The sequence below is a fragment of the Ambystoma mexicanum genome, chromosome 14 (genome assembly GCF_040938575.1).
Source record: "Ambystoma mexicanum isolate Mex_15411 chromosome 14, UKY_AmexF1_1, whole genome shotgun sequence".
Lineage (NCBI taxonomy): Eukaryota > Metazoa > Chordata > Amphibia > Caudata > Ambystomatidae > Ambystoma > Ambystoma mexicanum.
In genome coordinates this window covers 579,904,382-579,924,623 of record NC_090940.1, presented here as the reverse complement: position 1 = coordinate 579,924,623, position 20,242 = coordinate 579,904,382, and positions in this window count along the sequence as shown.

The window sequence follows — 20,242 nt, the reverse complement described above, 5'->3', positions numbered from 1 at the left end:
AGGCCCTGAGGGATGAACACCAATCCCTCAGATCTACTCTGGGTGTGCTCAAAATGACCCAGAGGCAGCAGTCAGAAGTGAGGTTGGAGCAGCTTGAGAACACCATCTTGGCTGAGCTACGTGCATGCCGGGAGCTGCTCCCGATGTCATGTGAGGCCATGCAGGCAGAACTCTGTGTTACATATGCTACCTTGCAAGAGGAAGCATGCGTGTAACGTGAGGTGCCACATAGGACCAGGCATACCAGACCTGCATGCTTGCTGCCATGGAGGGGCAAGCTGCAGATATTCATGGTCAGGAAACTGTGCCACATCCACCTTCTGATTTCCATCCAGAGGGTGAGTAGTACAACAACTTATCTTCCACACAGGTCGGGCCATGCAGGCTTTGAGCCCATGGAGGGTTTTTTTTAATTTTTTTATCGCAACATCGGGTGCGTGTTAAGGTGCACCCTGTACCTCCCCCCTCCTGGGAGCCCCCCAGCCCCCCTGGTCGTATGTGGCAATTTTTTTAATAAATAATATTGTTTGTCTATTGTGCATTAATGTGACGGTGTGGTGCTTTGTGGCTTTTGAAAGCATCCACTGTGTGTTCCAGCTGGCCCCATACAAGCTTTTCTTGTGTATGTGTGTGTGGCTTGGTGTCCTGACACACATGCCACTCCTGCTTCCCCTTTCCATGGACTTGCAAGGATGGTTCGGTGTGACAGCAAATTACACAAGGGCATTGGACTTTCGTCATATCTGTGGCCAGTCTGCTGTATTACTTGTTTATACACCCCTAGTGGGGATTATGGATGTTTCCTCCATGGCATGTCTGCAATCAATTTTGGTAAGTACATTTTTGAACTGTGCATTTATTGAAGTTGATTGTGATGTTTTTTTTTTCATTTCTTGACTGTATACGTGCTTGATGCACTTCATGCTATAGAGGGTAGCCTGCACCCTTTAGCTATCAAAGCCACACTGATGGTGGGAGGGGGCCAGGTGGTGACAATGTCAAAAGGGTGCGTGTTAGGTTCAACCCCTGGGAATTGTGGCAAAGGTGGAAACTCTAGTAATGTGACCCAAGAACCACAACTCACGGTCCAGTCCTCACCTGAGATGGCTGCCTAGACTACTTCTACGCTCCGTTCCGTTTGGACGGCACGTTGTATCTGTCTTCCCTCTTGGACTGTAACGCTCACCTGATTCTCGCAGAGGCGCCGGTCTTGACTGGGCGACTACCGTATCTTCAAAGGTGATGTGTAGCACCCGGTTGGCTCTTTGGGCTGGACCTCTGTGCACTGTATGCCTGACGTGTAGAGTAAGATGTCTGCAGATAGAAAGTATGGGGTTAATGAACTGGGGTTATTGCGGTGTCCCTATCTCTTTCCTCTTCTCCTCTCCTGTAGACCCCCAAAGGTTAACGCTCTCACCTTAGGTAAGTGAATGCTGAGCTCTCCATCTGCCTCGGGGCAGGGTGCTGTAACCAGTTTCTTCACTGGATAGGTAGCGCAGGCCTCTTGACTTCAGAGGACTGCTGTCCGTCGTTTACTGCACGAACGGTAAGTTTCGAGTCATTCAAATGTCTTTAAAGTCTTTAGTAATGATGTCTCTTGTTTTGCAGGGTTCCGGCGATGGCGGATGACGGGCTGAAGTGAGTTGAAGATGGAGCCCGTGTGATGAATAGAAGCGCCTGGAAGCACGTAAGTAAGCGCTTGTTGCCTGCTTCACTATGCGCTCTAACTGTCTTTTTATTTTGCAGGTACGAGTTCGGAGCGGCTGCAGGGTGCCGGAATACCCACTGGATTAGATGTGGAAAGGAGTAATGGCACGTGAGTATTAAAGTTCCCCAATGTCTTTAAACGCACCTTGGTTTGTCTTTCAGATGCGGGATGCAGCGCCGAAGGCCTCCGGAGCGTGCAAAGAGTTGGTAAACTTTTGTCTTTCAGATGCCGGAATGCTAACCTGTTCTTTCTTGTCTTTATAGGTGTTGCTGAAGACTGGATTCAGAATGGTAAGCCTTTGCCTTTCAGATGCCGGAATGCTAACCTGTTCTTTCTTGTCTTTATAGGTGTTGCTGAAGACTGGATTCAGGATGGTAAGCCTTTTTCCTTAGGCCCAGGACCGGATGCAGAAGACACGATGAGTGTTCTGCTGCAGAGGTTGCAGAATAACGCAAAGCAAGATTCATCCACCGGGTGTGGTTTAAATAGCCTCCTGTAGTGCTTAGGTGTCTCCTTCCACAGCCACGCCTAAGTAAGAAAAGAGTTCCTGGTAAGAAAAGAGTTCCTGCCTTCCAGAAGAGTTCCAGTGTTCTGAATCTAGGGAGTGGCTCCAGCCCCACCCAACAGGAAAAGTAGTTCCAAACAGAAGAGGATCAGAGGCTCAACTGGCAGGCAAGTAAGCAGCATGGTCTGCTGAAGGTAAGTCCACCCAAGCATTATGAGCCCGGCGCTTCCAGCGCTGGGACTGGGCATATTTATGAGCCTGGTGCCACTGGCGCCAGGACTGGGTCCAAAAGGTCCCAATTGGGACTGGTTGGCACTCGGAACCTGGGTTATGGATCTGCTTCCAAGGGAGTTGGGAAAACCCTGACCTTTTGGAAGCAGAGATCATGACAGTACCCCCCCTCAAGGCCCCTCCCAAACTGGGCTTCTCCGGGGGTTTTGGCTTGTCAGGAAATGTTCGGTGAAATCTTTTGATTAGGCGAGGAGCGTGGACATATTCAGCAGGTTCCCAGAATCTCTCTTGGGGGCCGTAGCCTTTCCAGTCAATTAGGTAGAATAGTTTAGATTTGGAGATCTTGGAGTCCAGAATGCTTTTGACTTCAAACTCGAGTTCTCCATCCACTAGGATAGGTTTTGGAGATTTGGTTAGTCGGGTTTGAGGTTGCACGGGTTTTAATAGAGAGACGTGGAAGACCGGATGTATCTTCATGTGCGGGGGCAAGTCCAACTTGACCGCTACTGGGTTTACTATGGTAGTGATGGAATAGGGACCAGGGTATCTTGGGTTGAATGTGCGTGGCCCCTTTAGAGATAGATATTTGGTGGATAACCAGACTTGATCCCCTACTTGATAGTGAGGGGCTTCCTTCCGATGTTGATCTGCTCCTTTCTTGTATTGTTCTTTAGCCCTTTGAAGGTGAGAAACAGCTTCCTTAAAGGCTTGGGTGATTGTAGAATGCAGGTAGTCTACTGCTGGTGTTTCAAGATCTTGGAGGGGATCCAACTCCGAGGTTCGAGGGTGACTGCCGTACAAAAGAAAAAACGGGGTTTTCCCAGTTCCCGAATGGACAGAGTTATTGTAGGCATACTCGGCTATCCAAAGGATATCTTTCCAAGTTTTTTCAGTTTGTTGCAGCATGCAGCGTAAATACTGTTCCAGAGTTTGATTGGTCCTCTCGGTTTGTCCGTCGGTCTGAGGGTGGTGACTGATCGATAGTCTCACATCAATTTGAGCCGACCGACAGCAACTTCGCCAAAAATGAGAAATAAATTGACTACCTCGATCCGAAATTAGAACCGAAGGAAAACCGTGCAGTCGGACGATGTTTTCGAGAAATTCTCGGGCCAGAGTTGCTGCTGTTGGCAAGCCTTTGAGCGGAATGAAATGCGCCATCTTGGAGAATAAGTCCACGATTACTAGAATCGTATTGTATCCGGAGCATGGAGGTAGATCGGTGATGAAGTCCATAGAAAGCGTTTGCCAAGGGCGAGGTGGGATGTCAATAGGGCGTAAGAGGCCTGCTGGTCTTTCCTTTTGACTCTTGTTTTGGGCGCATACTCCACAGGACATTATACAGTCTCTGATATCTTTTTTCCAAGACGGCCACCAGAAGTAGCGCTTGATCTTTTCTGAGGTCTTGGCTATACCGGGATGACCTTCCATTAAAGAGTCGTGATAACAAGAGATTACTTTTTTCTGTAAATCTGTGCTGGGTAGGTATAATCGTTCTTGGAAATACAATAAGTTGTCCTTTACTGCAAAGTCCTTTCCCTGCAGATGCCAATTCTGTATGTCTGCTGGAGTTACAAGTTGCCTGGCTGTATCCTTAACTTCCTCTATGGATTCTGTGGCGATTACACCCAGAATTCTTTGTTCGGGAATGATTGGTACAGGTTTAGGGTTGACCAAGTGTTCTTCCACTCCCATCCGAGAAAGGGCATCGGCTTTACCGTTCTTTGTACCAGGTCGATAGGTAATTATGAAGTCAAACTCGGCAAAGAATAATGCCCAACGGAGTTGTCTAGAGGATTGGGCTTTTGCGGTCTTCAAATATTGCAGGTTTCGGTGATCCGTAATCACAGTAACGGTGTGTCGGGCCCCCAGCAGATAATGCCGCCAAGCCTTAAAGGCAGACTTGATAGCCAGAAGTTCCTTGTCAGTAATCGTGTAATTGATTTCAGGAGGCGAGAATTTGCGGGACCAAAATGCCACGGGATGCAACTGATTGGTTACCGGGTCCTTTTGTGATAGAACTGCCCCCATGGCAAGGCTTGAAGCATCAGTTTCCACGATGTAGGGGAGTTCGGGGCAAGGGTGTTTTAAGATTGGTGCAGAGATAAATTTAGTCTTCAAATCCTGGAAAGCTTGTTCCGCCTCGGTAGACCATTCAAAACGTTTGTTTTTCTTTAACAAGGCAGTGATGGGCTGGACTATTCGAGAGAATTCGGGGATAAACCTGTGGTAAAAGTTAGCGAAGCCTAACATGCTTTGCACACCTTTTACGGAGGATGGTGATGGCCATTTGAGAACTGCATCGACCTTCTTTGAATCCATACGCACTCTGCCAGGTGATAATATGAATCCCAAGAATTCAACTTCAGTCACGTTGAAAACACATTTTTCCAACTTAGCGAAAAGTTTGTGTTGACGCAATCTTTCGAGGACCATTTTCACGTGTTTCCGATGTTCAGATTCCGATGAAGAATAAACGAGGATGTCGTCAATGTAAACAACAACACATACATCTATGAGCTCTCTGAGGACATCGTTCATAAAATATTGAAAAGCGGCCGGGGCATTGCAAAGTCCGAAGGGCATGACCTGATATTCAAATAGCCCATACTTGGTGCGGAAGGCCGTCTTCCATTCATCGCCCTCTTTTACTCGTACCAAGTGGTAAGCTCCTCTAAGATCCAGCTTTGTATATATGCATGCTTTTCTGACTTGGTCCAGGAGTTCAGGGATCAAAGGTAACGGATATCTATTCTTAACGGTGATCTGGTTCAGGGAGCGATAATCGATACAAGTTCTAAGGTCTCCTTCCTTTTTTGGAACGAAGAACAAAGCTGAAGAAGCAGGGGACTTGGAAGGACGAATAAACCCATTTGCCAGGTATTGATCCAGGTATTGTCGAAGGTGAAGGTTCTCAGGCTCGGTGAGGGCATAAATTCTACTACAAGGAGGAGTAGATCCAGGTATCAGGTCTATCTGGCAGTCATAAGACCTATGAGGAGGTAGAGAGTTAGCCTGATCCTTCCGGAAAACATCTTGGTATTCTAGGTATTCGGGAGGTAACTGGGGAGTCTCTGAAGAAATTGCGGCCAGTGCAACACCAGGTGGAGGGTGACAAGTAGAGACACATTCTGGAAACTGGACCGTTTTTGCTCGCCAATCGATCAGAGGATTGTGTTTCTCTAACCAAGGTATTCCTAGAATAATCTGAAACTGAGGGGCCTTGATCACATCGAACACGATCTTCTCATGGTGTCCATCTTGACTTACTAGCGTCACCTCTTGAGTGGTATGCGTTACTGGCCCGGAGGCTATCTCCGTACCATCCACCGTAGTAATGACGTCCTTTACAGCCTTGGGACAAAGAGTTAGATTCATCCTCAAAACCATTTCATGATCCACATAATTGCCGATGGCACCGCTGTCGACGTAAGCTTCAATTGCATGTAATCGATCCGGATTATCAGGGCTAATGAGGACCATAGGTATCACGAAATGCGAGGTCACGGAACTGGTTTTCACGCTCGGCAAGAGGACCTCTATTCTTGTCGGGCGAGGTCGTTTCCCTGCTCAGAGTTTGTAACTTTGGTAACTGCAGCTCCTACTGCCTTCTTGGCAGGTTTCACCGGACAGTCTCGAAGAAAGTGCCCTGAGTTTCCGCAATATAGGCATAATTGCAACTGTTTCCTCCTTTCCCGCTCCCTTTGTGTTAGAGGACCTTTCCGACCCCCTATTTGCATGGGTTCCCCGGAGTCTACTCCTTTGGAAGGAGTTGGCGGTTTGGAAAATACTCGAGCATCAAACTTGGAACGATCGGCCTTCCTGTTCTGCAGCCTGTGATCTATTTGAACGACCAAGTCTATATAATCCGAACAGTCTTGTGGGGGATTCACTACTTGGGCTAAAACGTCTTTGAGCTCTCCACGTAGACCTCTATAAAACAGCGTAATCCTTTTGTCCTCAGGCCATTGAGTTTCCACTATTAGTCTATTGAAAGATGCAATATAAGCCAAAAGGTCTTGATTACCCTGTCGCAACGAAAGAAGCTCATTGTCCAAGGCCTGCCCCTGTGAATGTCTTGCGAACAGTTTTTCTATACTAAGCTGAAAGGCTTGAAAATCATGGAGAACCGGATCATCTTGATTAACTAGAGGGATCGACCAGTCTGCCGCATTGCAACTAAGGTACGAAAGTACAAAAGCTACTTTTGCTTGATCAGTTGGAAAGGCTGCTGGCCGGCATAAGAAGTGCAACCGGCACTGATTGATAAATACTGCAAACCTCTTTGGGTCACCAGAAAATCGTTCGGGCGGAGCCAGAGGTACATTCCCAGGTAGGTTGATCTGCACTGGATTCATAGAGGATGTTGAAGGAAGATTTGCCCCTGATGCGGGTAACGGGGTCTGTCCGGCTTGTGACTGTAGCACTTGTCTAGCAAGATTGTCTGTTCTCTCCTTGGAAATAATTAGTTCCCTTCTTAGAGCATTCGTTTCCTGACGAGCTGCATGCACTTCTGCCCTTAGTTCCCCAAGTATCCGGGCTAGGGGGTCAGTATCTGAGGTTTCCATAGCGCCTGGGCGAGAGTTTTGCGGTAGGCTTTGCGTTCTGTAACGCTCACCTGATTCTCGCAGAGGCGCCGGTCTTGACTGGGCGACTACCGTATCTTCAAAGGTGATGTGTAGCACCCGGTTGGCTCTTTGGGCTGGACCTCTGTGCACTGTATGCCTGACGTGTAGAGTAAGATGTCTGCAGATAGAAAGTATGGGGTTAATGAACTGGGGTTATTGGGGTGTCCCTATCTCTTTCCTCTTCTCCTCTCCTGTAGACCCCCAAAGGTTAACGCTCTCACCTTAGGTAAGTGAATGCTGAGCTCTCCATCTGCCTCGGGGCAGGGTGCTGTAACCAGTTTCTTCACTGGATAGGTAGCGCAGGCCTCTTGACTTCAGAGGACTGCTGTCCGTCGTTTACTGCACGAACGGTAAGTTTCGAGTCATTCAAATGTCTTTAAAGTCTTTAGTAATGATGTCTCTTGTTTTGCAGGGTTCCGGCGATGGCGGATGACGGGCTGAAGTGAGTTGAAGATGGAGCCCGTGTGATGAATAGAAGCGCCTGGAAGCACGTAAGTAAGCGCTTGTTGCCTGCTTCACTATGCGCTCTAACTGTCTTTTTATTTTGCAGGTACGAGTTCGGAGCGGCTGCAGGGTGCCGGAATACCCACTGGATTAGATGTGGAAAGGAGTAATGGCACGTGAGTATTAAAGTTCCCCAATGTCTTTAAACGCACCTTGTTTTGTCTTTCAGATGCGGGATGCAGCGCCGAAGGCCTCCGGAGCGTGCGAAGAGTTGGTAAACTTTTGTCTTTCAGATACCGGAATGCTAACCTGTTCTTTCTTGTCTTTATAGGTGTTGCTGAAGACTGGATTCAGGATGGTAAGCCTTTGCCTTTCAGATGCCGGAATGCTAACCTCTTCTTTCTTGTCTTTATAGGTGTTGCTGAAGACTGGATTCAGGATGGTAAGCCTTTTTCCTTAGGCCCAGGACCGGATGCAGAAGACAAGATGAGCGTTCTGCTGCAGAGGTTACAGAATAACGCAAAGCAAGATTCATCCACCGGGTGTGGTTTAAATAGCCTCCTGTAGTGCATAGGTGTCTCCTTCCACAGCCACGCCTAAGTAAGAAAAGAGTTCCTGGTAAGAAAAGAGTTCCTGCCTTCCAGAAGAGTTCCAGTGTTCTGAATCTAGGGAGTGGCTCCAGCCCCACCCAACAGGAAAAGTAGTTCCAAACAGAAGAGGATCAGAGGCTCAACTGGCAGGCAAGTAAGCAGCATGGTCTGCTGAAGGTAAGTCCACCCAAGCATTATGAGCCCGGCACTTCCAGCGCTGGGACTGGGCATATTTATGAGCCTGGTGCCACTGGCGCCAGGACTGGGTCCAAAAGGTCCCAATTGGGACTGGTTGGCACTCGGAACCTGGGTTATGGATCTGCTTCCAAGGGAGTTGGGAAAACCCTGACCTTTTGGAAGCAGAGATCATGACATGGACTTTGCTGCTGCATGACGGCACAGGTTTTCCTACTGGACTACAGCTCTTTTACTCGTTTTTCACACTCTAGTGCCTTTGGTCCCTGGTTTTCTTCCTGCTACTGTCCTTGTTGTAGATTTTTCCGCCCGTATCTCGGGCAGTTATTTTCGCATACTCGTATGCTGCCTCAGTTTGCCTGAGTATACTTCTGTACCACAGCATCTTCTCCCTCGCTCTCTCTCTTGCTCCTCCTATCTTTCACCTATTCCATCCATATCTTTATGTTGACTTTGGCCTTTTACCGAAGCTATTAAACTGTTCTGGCTCTTAACTTGCTGTAAGCTGTTTCGGGCAATCTCGCATTCACTCTGCCTTTCCAGACTTGTGCTGTCTCTGCCTTTCTCCATGCACACTATCAAGGATTGATTGGGTTTCAGCTGAACCATCCAGTCATGCCAGCCTCCTTGGTTATTTTCTACACAAGTTTCACCACTACCCATCAGTTGTGTCCTCCTCATTGATTATTGTCTACTGAAATTCCTACCCATCCTGTTGAACCATTCTACAACTGTGCAACCTTGAAAGTTATTCTATCATTCAGCTTGGACATGTACTTGGCCATATTCTACAACTTCAAGTCATCTACTGGAGACTCTTCCAGGGGTTTTAGGTGCCTTGAGGCTTTTTCCCTGGTTTGGGGGTTTGGCTCCTTGGAGTTCTCTGCGATTTGGTATTTTTACCGGTCAAGGTGGCCTCTGAGGTAGCTAGACCCTATTTACACAAAGGAAAGAACAATAAAACCAAGGTGAAGGGGGATCCAACGGACCCCAGAGACAGTTCTTCTGAAGGTCAAGGTGATGAGGAAATGAAGGAGGGTCTTTTGTTGTCAGACAGTACGCTTGGGCACCAGTGACTGGTCACTGTCTGACATTGTCAATGTGGGGTACTATGTACATGATGTGTTCTGCTGGTCAATGGATGTTGCTGTGTTGGGTTTACTTTTCAGGTCTCAGGGGATTGGTGTGGTTTGACAGAGTGGGGTGTCCACATGGGCAATGTTCACATGTGATGTGTACAGGACACTGAGGGTCACTTCATTTCACATGCATGTATTGAGTGCATGTCCCTACTGACACACACACTTACGCAATGCACCACCACACAAACAATCACCCATCCATGCCCACACGTGCACACAGATTGCCTTCTCTGTCATGCTGTGTCCCTGCAGCGCATGATCACTTACAATTTTCGGATTGTGTACAAGCGTCACTGGGTAATTTTAGTTGCTTGTCCTTTTTTATATGATGCTCAAGGTGTATCCCCAACACAATGGCCACTCACTGTGCTGTGTGCTGAGCAGTGTGTTGCAGGGGACACACAAAGCACACAGTTTTCTGATTTGTGGATTTGGATTGGCCAATGTGCATGCCAACAGGCATTCTGTCTTTTTTTTTGATGGTACCTCTGGTGGCATGTATTTGTTTATGACTTTGTATGTGTGGGAGGTTGTTGGTCAGTCATTTCATCTGATTCCATGTCAGGTGTGATTGTCTCCTGTTTCTATTTATCACGTGGCACTTTGTAACTCATTTGTCATGTGTTGTGCATTTGGTTTGCTCTTTTGCTGTTGCATGCCATGTCATGGTGTGGCTGACGAGGGTAATGGGGGTTGGGAGGGTTTGGGTGATATACCAGTGATTTTCATGGCCTGTTTTGCAGGGGGGTGGTATGATATGCACCCTGGATGTGTTCCTTTTGGTCACACCGGATTGGTTATGTTTAAGTAGCTAGGGATGCACACAATGTAGCACTTCCATGGAAACATTCTCAGGGTTGTAAGGTTTTGACAGTTGACTTTCTCTTTGTCATCATCGATTGTCACCACCTGGTATGTGCCAGGACTGTGTGCACTCCGCAGGGGTGGGAGTTTAGGTGAAAAATGTGGCAACAAGCTGGGTCCGGGCTGCCTCGCCACGTGCCCTTTCCCCTCCAATGAGCAGCACCTGGGCGTGTGGTTGGGAATGTGGGGGCACCACTATGTCCACCGGTATGCCCCGCCTTGTTGGAACATTGTGCAGGACACATGCTGCCACAATGATCCTGCACACTACTGGGGGTGCATATAGTAGCTGACTGCCAGAGCAGTCAAGGGAGCGGAAGCGTGACTTGAGCACTCCGAATGAACGCTCCACTATGCTCCTGGTTGCAATGTGGGCTGCGTTGTATCTTACCTGGGGTGGTGTGGTGGGGTTCTGTATTGGCGTCATCATGTGGGTGCCCAGAGGGTAGGCACATTCCCCTGTAAAGGTGATGATGGTTGTCATTAGTTGGGTTTGCGTATTTGTCTGTGTGTGACATGCATGCATGTGCACAGACATTTCTAATCACCAATGAGCCATGTGTCGCCATGCTTCTCAGCTTCCAGGTCCCGGTTCAGGGCGGATATTCTGTATATGAAACTGTCATGAGTAGACCAGGATAGTTTGCATAGACAGAGGTGATGATTCCCTTGGCATCATATACCACCTGCACGTTGATAGAATGCCAGTGCTTGCAGTTGCGGTAGATGTTCACAGTGGCCATAGGTGGACGTAGGGCCACATGGGTGCAATCTAATGGCACCAAGCAATTTGGGGAAGTGTGCCACCCTGTAAATGTCCTGGACCACGGCCTGCCTTTCTGCGGGTGTTCTGGGCATGTATATGTGCCTGCGGACTGAGGAGCGTGCAGTCATGATTGCCAACACCTTGTGTAGGCAGCGTGACTGCGTGGGCTGTAAGACACCCCCAACTATTGCAGTTGTCTGCTGAAATGACCCAGTGGCCAAAAAATGCAGGACATTGAGCACCTTTTCCAAGGGACTCAGTGCTTGGAAGCACAAGGTGGGTGATGTGAGGTCATCCTCCCACTCAGTGACCAGGTCTAGGATGATATGAGGTGGAAGCCTATACCTGCCATAGACCTCGTCATCAGGCATTGCAAAAAGGCTGGTCCTGGGCAAATAAATGTGGGGCCTGGCTATTCTTCTCCTGCGGTGTCCCACGATCACTGCTGCGAGAAATGGGACATTTATCTTAGCTGTATATGCGTGTTTGTTGTTTGTGCGCACTTTCATACTACGCAGGCCGCTTCCGCCTGCCTTTCGTGGTGGATGTGTTTACACCTGTGCGTGTCTTTTGGTGTGCGCGGGTTCCCCCTATTCGATTCCATGAATATGTGTTGTTCGCGCACGTGTGGGCATTCCATGTATTTCCCAGCAGTACTTCCCCAGTTACGCCCTCATTTTCACGCGTTGTTCTCCATTCTGCGTGTTCTGCTCACTTTTTGGTGTGTGCGCTACACGTTGTTCACTTTCGCTGTGCGTGTCATGCATAGTGTTCGGGATGTCGCAGTGATGTGTGCACCACGCGTTATTTCGGCATAGCTCCGAGGAAAAATACGTGCACAGACGTCCATGGATCGGTTGTGTGCGATTCGCACGTGTGTGCTGGATTTTTCTTGCTTGCGCCACCGATTTCGGCGCACAATTATTCCATGAATCGGCCCCAGTATGTGAAGTTTCTTTTTTCCACAAATGAGCAAATTGACATGTGAGGTTACGGCAAGCATTACTTCTAAGTAAATGTGGACACCCCTTAGAATTCAGTGTTTTAGCTTTGAATTAAGAAGCGCTGATAGGGTATAGTGGAAAGTGATCGGAAAAGGAGACAAAGAAATCCTGAGAACTTGAATTGTGTTATTGACTCTTTTAGTTCCTTTGACTAATATTGCTCCTTTTCTCATATTGTTCAGAGAGGACCTCTTTGATATTGGTTTCAACACTTCACAAATGATAAATTAAAAAATAGCGAATGTTTTTCTGTCTCTTTTTACTTATGTACACAAATGATGGAAGTGCATTATTTACAGAACTGTTTTATAAAGCTACTGGGAAAGAATGTGTTTATCAAACATAGAATTTTCGATATTCACCCTTCTCGGCATTATACTGAGATAAGGGTGAGAAGTTGGGTCTTGAGGATGCCCAGTATTTCATGCACTGTGTGGGCATCATGAACAATTGCATTACTGTAGTGAAGGGAAGTGTTTGCCCTTCACGTCATTGCATACAAAAACCTTTTCAAAATGTTAAGGGACTTTTTTATAAATGTTTACCTCTAACTTTTGGTTGGCGGTAAAAATTGGAATACAACATATCAGGAATTAGGACATCTGATGAATTGCGGGATTCCGTTACTTCTCCCCAGTGGGGAGCATTTCCCTCCGAGGCTATGGAGGTGAGCCTGAGGCAGTGCCACAAATCTTGGAGGTGGAGACGTTGAAAAGAGGAGAACCCGCAAGTTTCAAATCAGCAAGGCTAGAGACGCTGAGAGAAACTGGGACACGCAGCATCCAATGGTGGAAAGAAGCTCAAGTACAGCTTCTAAGGGATGGTGCTGCAGGAGAAATGATACGTGAGAGACCGAAGGGGATGTAAGCCATCTTGAGAGAGAGTGAGTGAAAAGTGATGATGTGATCGTACTATGGTGGACCTGGAAGTCCATAAATGATACCGAAACAACTTCGATAAGGGCATCATGGAGAGAGCCGATCGAGAGAGGAACGAAGGAACGAGAAGCCAACCTAACATCCGAGGAAGAGGGCCCCAAACTGCCAGATGACCTGATGACGCTATCCGTTAACTAGATAGGTAGCAGGGAGAGCGCGAATCCCGGGAGGGAGACCCAAGATTAGTACTGGAATGCACATACTTGTTTCAGTTGAGATCAACTGTCAAGAGTATCTGAGGAGTTGGAGAATCATCACTGGAATGATCATACTCGTCCCAGTCAAGACGATGTGCCACGAGTAGATGAAGAAAGTGAGAATCGTTACTAGAATACTCCTACTCTTTCCAGTACTTGTCACAGTCAAGACCAAATATCAAGTGTATACAAGGAAAGTGAGAATCATTACTGGAATGCTCATACTCATCCCAGTTAAGATAAATTATCAAGAATATATGAAAAGAGTGAGTAGCATTACTGGAACACTAATACTCATCCCAGTAAAGATAATATACAGCAACAGCCTATGTGTAGAGTGAGAATAATTACTGGAACAGTCACAATTGTCATAGCCAAAATAAAGAGTGGACATTCAGAAAAGATGACATCTTGAGTCTGACTAAAGAAAGAGGAACAGAATTGCCCTGTGGAAGGAAAAGATTAATCCCAAGTAGCAATCTGCAAACTTGTCCGAATCAAAATAAAGAGTGGACATTGACTAAAGAGGGCATTAGGTAATAATGTCCCCATAAATAAAGTCCACATACATAATGTCGTCATGAAAAGCCATTGTCGACATTATACATGGTGACATTATTTATGGGGAAGGGTTGCTGGGATGTCCCCTGCTCCCCTTGTAAATAAAATAAAAACAATTGTGGGTTTGCAAGTGTGCCCCCCGCATGTTCAATGTAATAATGCGTCCTCAAAAAATGCTGACTTTTCTGTCCGGAGACATTTTTGCAGGGGCATTATTACATGGAACCGTAAAGAGAAGACCATAGTCTGAAGAAAGGGAAAGGAACAGAAGGGATAATCCCAAATGCCATTAAACAAGAAAAGAACAGAAAGGAAAGAAAGAACAATTGAGTGAAAGAGACAGTTGAAACCCTGAAGAACCCAGTATATGAATTGTATGACTTGTTTAAAGTGGTTTCTAGGAACTATGTAAGAATATTTTATTGAACTGAACTTGCTGAGAAACCACCTCACAGGAAAAGGGAGTCATTCTCTTGTTCCTTAGATGTGCTTATCGTGGTAGGGTCAGGATAGGCTAATTTGGACAGTGGACAGAACCAGCTTTGGGATTCTCACTGATGACTGACCAGCACCTTAGTTAGCTTTGTTAGTTAGGGAACTCATTTAGTCTAAGGAAAATTAGGAATTTTCACATCCCAATTAGTAATCTACAGTGGTGAGATGGAAAACCAAAAGTCATATCTTCCGAACCACCACAATGTGTTAAATTGAGTATAGATGTGACGTGGCTAGTGATAAAGACATTTCTTTTGACCCAATAATGTTACTGCACAATGCGGTGGGAGACCTCTGCACCATTCCTCACATACCAACCCCCTCCTTTCTATGTCCCAAACACACACCCACTTTCTACATATTTGAGGTAAAAGCCGAGGTAAGAAATGTAGTCAAGAAATGTTAGTTGTTAACTCTGTACTCAAAGTGAGGGCTTGCCTTTTTAACCTACTGTCAGATATTCCATCACACCGTGAAGGGTGCAGTCACTCATATGGACAAATGCCATGCTGTGGGTTCCATGCCCCGCAGACATGGCACGCCCATTCCTAACTTAAATCTATTATCTAGAGTAGACTCTGCAGGTGAGAGCTCATACTTGGACCTTTAATGCTTTCAGCTTTTAGAGATCAGGGCAACTTTTATATTCTTTCAACTTTGATTTTCTAGCAGTTCACTTTTCAACAGTTCAGTTCCTTTTGAGGGATTTGCTTAAAACCTTTTTCTTTTCCTAGCCAAGCCTTTAGAAAATTGCAGCTCCTTCTTTGGGTAATTGCTGTTCTTTGTTCGGCAATTTCTTCCTTGAGATCTTAACATTGATATGCAAATGTGGACGTTCTTCCAAATTTTTGTTAAAAAAAGACAAAGCTTTTGCAATGCAAGTTTATTTATGAAGCATTGTGAAGGGCTTTGATCGCTTTGCAATTGTATTTTTACTTCCAGCCCATGGCAGCATCAGAGAGGATGTACCCAAATAGAGATTGGATGTGATCATTGAAAAACACACACAAAAGGCAAACGCGCAGTTGTTCAACGTGGCATTTTAGGCAACATTCTGAACAAATCATTGGCATATGCTTCTCCTTTTTCCAAAAGTTAATTCTTCGCCTCTTACGCCCATTGCTCATCATGTGACCACATTGAAACATTTGACTTAGCCACTTTACCTCTGCCCATCTTCCCTCTTTTAGTTTCCTGTTTCCTTCCTCCAATCACTGGGGCAGATCATGTAACAAGCCAACGTTTGTCATAGATGCCATTTTGGGGTCTCTGGGTTTTAAGTGCTGTCCTTATGCTCCCTTGTTGCCTCTGTTATTCTTAGAACATCTTCTTTCAGATTAGCCAAACCCTTAATGCAGGGACATGCACCCTGAGGCTCAGATGATGTTTTGGACTACGGCTCCCATGCCATGATCCCTCACCATTGACTAGGCTTTCTAAGACTGATAGGAGTTGTAGTCCAAAATTTCTGGGGAGCCCAAGGATGCAGACCCTTGTCCTAGTGTCCACTGCTAATGGGACCGGAGTTTAGGGCATCTTCAACTTCCTGCAGGCACTAGCAATTAACTGATAGCTAGCAACTCTGTGAACAATTCACTGATTGTGTGGAATCATTTGGGGCCCATCTTTAACTTTTTGCTCTCCCTTGCAACCCCTTTCCTAGGATTTCTCTTTTCTCTGTAAGATTTTGAAGCTATTTTTCAATTTTAACCCTTGAAGTCCCAGGCTATTATGCAAGTCTATGCAAAAAGGACAAGCATACTCCTCCTTGGCACTTTAGATTGTAGCGTGTATTCATCCCACCCTCTTGCCGATGTATAGCTAATTGAAAATGCAGAGACCATTATTGTGTATTTGGGCCAAAATAGCCGATTGGAGGGAGGGCGTGTTTTTCTAATTACACAGAGTGTAGAAAAAGCTGTATAAATCTTGTGGGATCTGCGTGAAATTACCGAATGGAAAAGTCTGAGTCCCAAAAGTCTGTTCTATTTTGTTTTCTTTCTCTATTTGTTTGCATCTATATATTTGGGGGGAAGCCCCCCACTGCTCCCCCACCTTACCCCTATACATTTATATAAACTTTACCCCCAACATTTATATACAAACAAATAGGGGTCAGACCTTTGGGCTTCAGACTTTTTGTGCTCTGTCATTTTGTCCTATTCCAATCTTGTGCAATGGATTCACACCTGCTTTTGGAACTAGTTGACACTTTATTTTAGCAGGTTGAGCTTGGGGCACTGAACTTAATTACCATTATTTTCCTGCTCCAAATGCTCTGCCTGCCATAAGAATATGCATTAATGCCAGCATCACATATTCATGCCGGCGTTAATGCATGCATCTCCTATGAAATCTGTGTGTTTTAGTACCTGCTAAAAGAAGATGGATTCCTTTTGAATACGTTACAATACTTCCTGTAGTGTACGCTGCTTACGCACTGTGAAGCACAGAATAAAATCTGTTTTAACATGTTTTGCACATTGTAACACAAATGACAAAAGTTACGCAGAGGGGACTAAGGTGCATGTGGATGTGGTACCCTGCATGCAGTTGTCACTTTCACCAAAATCACAAAGTGGGTGTTTAGGGAAGCGCCAGGTCTCGTTGGACCTAATTCTGAGTTTGTTGGTATTCCGTTGGTTTTCTGTGGAAATACTAAAACTCTGTTAGCGTTACTGACACTCGTTCCGGCATATCTAACACTGGATTATGAGTAGCCACATGGGCAAATTGATCACCATTTTGGGAGTCTGCACAGCTCCATTCGGGATTTGGAGGATTTGCCGCGGGCGAGAATTCTGTCTGTGTTAAATCGGTAAATCAGAGGTAAAGTGAAGGATAAACGTCCAGCTACATACAGGAAATGAATCCTCAATGGCACCTCCAAAGTTGGAACCGGAAACTGACGACAAAGAATTGGTAACATTACTGTAACCCACTATTTTACTGGGTTCTTCCACATCGGTCCGTTCGCTAAAGAACTTGTCCAACAATGGCTCAATGATCTGCGTCTAAAAGGATTTGATCCACAACTCCCGGACTCAGAAAAATCTGTAGGCTTCACCATTGACAGCAGCCTGTCCTTCTAGAAACACATAGGCAAGAAGGTCCAAACAGCTTGGCTCCGAATCTCCATCCTTTTGCAAAAAATCGAAACCCTTCAACACGCCGCAGGACTTCTGGGCTGTAGTGCAGGCCTTTGTTGTCTTGTACATCAATGATGGAAATGTAATCCTAACAGGGCTGCCAGCTGCTCACTTGGATCACCTAAAATCAGTCCACCTTACTGCAGAACGACTTATAATGGGTGCCTGGAAATTTGACAGAATCAGCGCTGACTTTACGCAAACTACATTGGCTTACTCTCCAGGACTGGACACTGTTCAAGACTGATTGGATCATCTAAAATCCAGTGCTGACTAGCCTGGCATCTAAGCTCCACATATGTAGTGGCACCCGCACCTTGCACAGCAAATAGACCAACTGGCTTGAATCACTGCTCATCCACAAAGAGAGAAACAACGTACAATACTTCTCTTTTCAAGCACCCACTCTCTATAAATCAATTCTGATGTTGGCTTGGAATGCCCCAATAATTCTCTAATTTCATAAATCCCTCAAAACATGGCTTTTTCAACAACTCCTGACCATGGACTAATTCCAATGGGAGCACATACTGACGCACAGTCCTCAACTCAAGGTATTGCACTACTTTTAAAAGTTGCCAGCCCAAATGCTGGCTGCCCGCACTCCCTAGAGCGCCCTGCTGCTCTCAAGCTAAGTCTGTGTTTTAAACAATAAGCATTAAAAATTAAAATACTGCCATCCAGTCCAGTTTTATTTTCCATTTGAATTCTGCAGATTGTAGATTTTTCGTTCGCATTTTAAATTTAGGGAAATTGCAAGTTCTGGGATTTCAAGCAGAAAAAAGTGCTGGATGTATACGCTCTGTAAACAAGGCCTTGGCTGGTCACTCTCAAAAGTGTTTCATGCAGCACCCTTTGCTCACAATGTTGGTACATTGCAAAATACATGGTTATCTGCACAAACAGTTATTGGGTAAGAGTGTGATCAAAATAAACCAGCCACATTTGAAAGATACAGGATGATTTTTTTCATCTACAGAAAGCAAAAATACTTCAAATAAAAGGGGTCAACAGTTTAAAGACATCTATACGTTGCACTGCACGAAAAATAATATTTTCAGCTGTTGAGCCAAACAACTATTCTCAAGCACAAATTTCCATGTCCTGCTCCCAAAATCTCCTCCACTTCCTATAGCAAGATTTCAGTTTGTAAAAATTAAATTGCAACTTTTTCATCTGGGCTGTTGTGGTTAGGGGGAAGGAGCCAGGACTGTCATCCAAAAGATGACTTGGCAGCTTGGCTTTCTTTGGACCTGCTCTTGGCGGCTGGATTAGAATGAATTTTATAAATTTGATATTAGATTATCAAAAATTAAGACCATGTGCTGCGTCAGTTCTCTTGCCATGCTCTTCTTTTCAAGAGCTGTTTTACATGGGGTAAAAGCGAGGACATCATTTAGGTGCATCTAGGTATTCATAGAACCCTATCAATCTTTCCATAGCAGATCTGCTTAAGGAATGTAGGTAGCTCATGAGATAGCGTTCAGGTGAATGTATATAGAAGGTATGGTCTTTATATGTTTTTCTCCTTGGGATCTCTCCAGAGCAAGGTGGAGAATAAATCCCAGGAAACCCCAACACATAATTCCTCACCTCATTGACAAATTCAAGAAACCAGCTGGGGCACAAACATACGTAGCACACTCCATATTGATGGATTCCAGCTGCAGGCCCGGCCTCCTACTCACATGCATCCGCTACCATACACCACTCTAAGACACAACACAAAAGGACTCGGCTATCAGAATGCAGCTACGTCGCAGACAAAAATTCAGTCTAGCTGGCCACATAACGTGTCTCTTGCACTCACACACTGTCCTGACTACCTCACAGCACTCAAACACATGCCTGCTCAACATGGGTAGCTAAGATTAGTATACAAGCTAAATGAGACATTTTGTGAGTCTGATCAAATCAATTTGCTAGCCAGCTCGAAAAGGCACAACCTTGTTTATAACATGTCTATTTTATTTGTTTGTTTTATTATTTATATTGCGCACCAGACCCAAATGTATTAGGGCGCGAAGGCATAAAGAGGGTTGTTAAGCTTGTGTTACATAGTAGACATGAATAAATACAGCTATGGTTACAATGCTGTATGCATGAACAACAGGCAGGGCGGATAGGTATATACAATAAATACAAAGAATAAGTGTGAAACACATATGTATAACAAGAGTAGTTAAGTCACATATATACAATAAATGCTAGGAAGTTGCAGGTGTGGTAAGGTCAGGCGTCAAGTTCCTTTAGCCGGTGAATGAGACTAGATCTAAATTGTAAGTAAGGTAGATCTTCCCTTAAGGCAAGGGGGAGGGAGTTCCAGTATTGTGCTGCTTTAACAGGGAAGCTGCTCCCCCCAGATTTAGTACGCTTCAATCTGGGTACTAATAGAAGGTTGGAGTTGACTTTTCTTAGGGAGTGAGAGGCTGTTTGTCTAGTGAATCTAGCTGTAAGGTATTGTGGGGCTGATTGGTTAAGACATGTATGTGTTAAAGATCCAGTTTTGTCTTTCATATAAATCCAATTGGCAGATCTCCTGAGGACAGATATATGTGAATTTGTGGGGAAGCTTAGGGCAGCTCTTAAGGCATTATTTTGGAGGGTCTGAATTTTGGACGTGAGACACAATCTTTGTTGAGCACTTTAAGAACTACTCACCCTACTTAATCCCTATCTACGTCTAGAATTCCCTTGTGTACATACCTAAAAAAACATTAAATCCAATCCATAAAGGGACAATTAGCTTGGCCAAGGCGGAAGATATCTTAGCGTGTTTATTACTCTCTACTGCGATCAGTGTGTGATCTGCAGGTTGCAGGTAC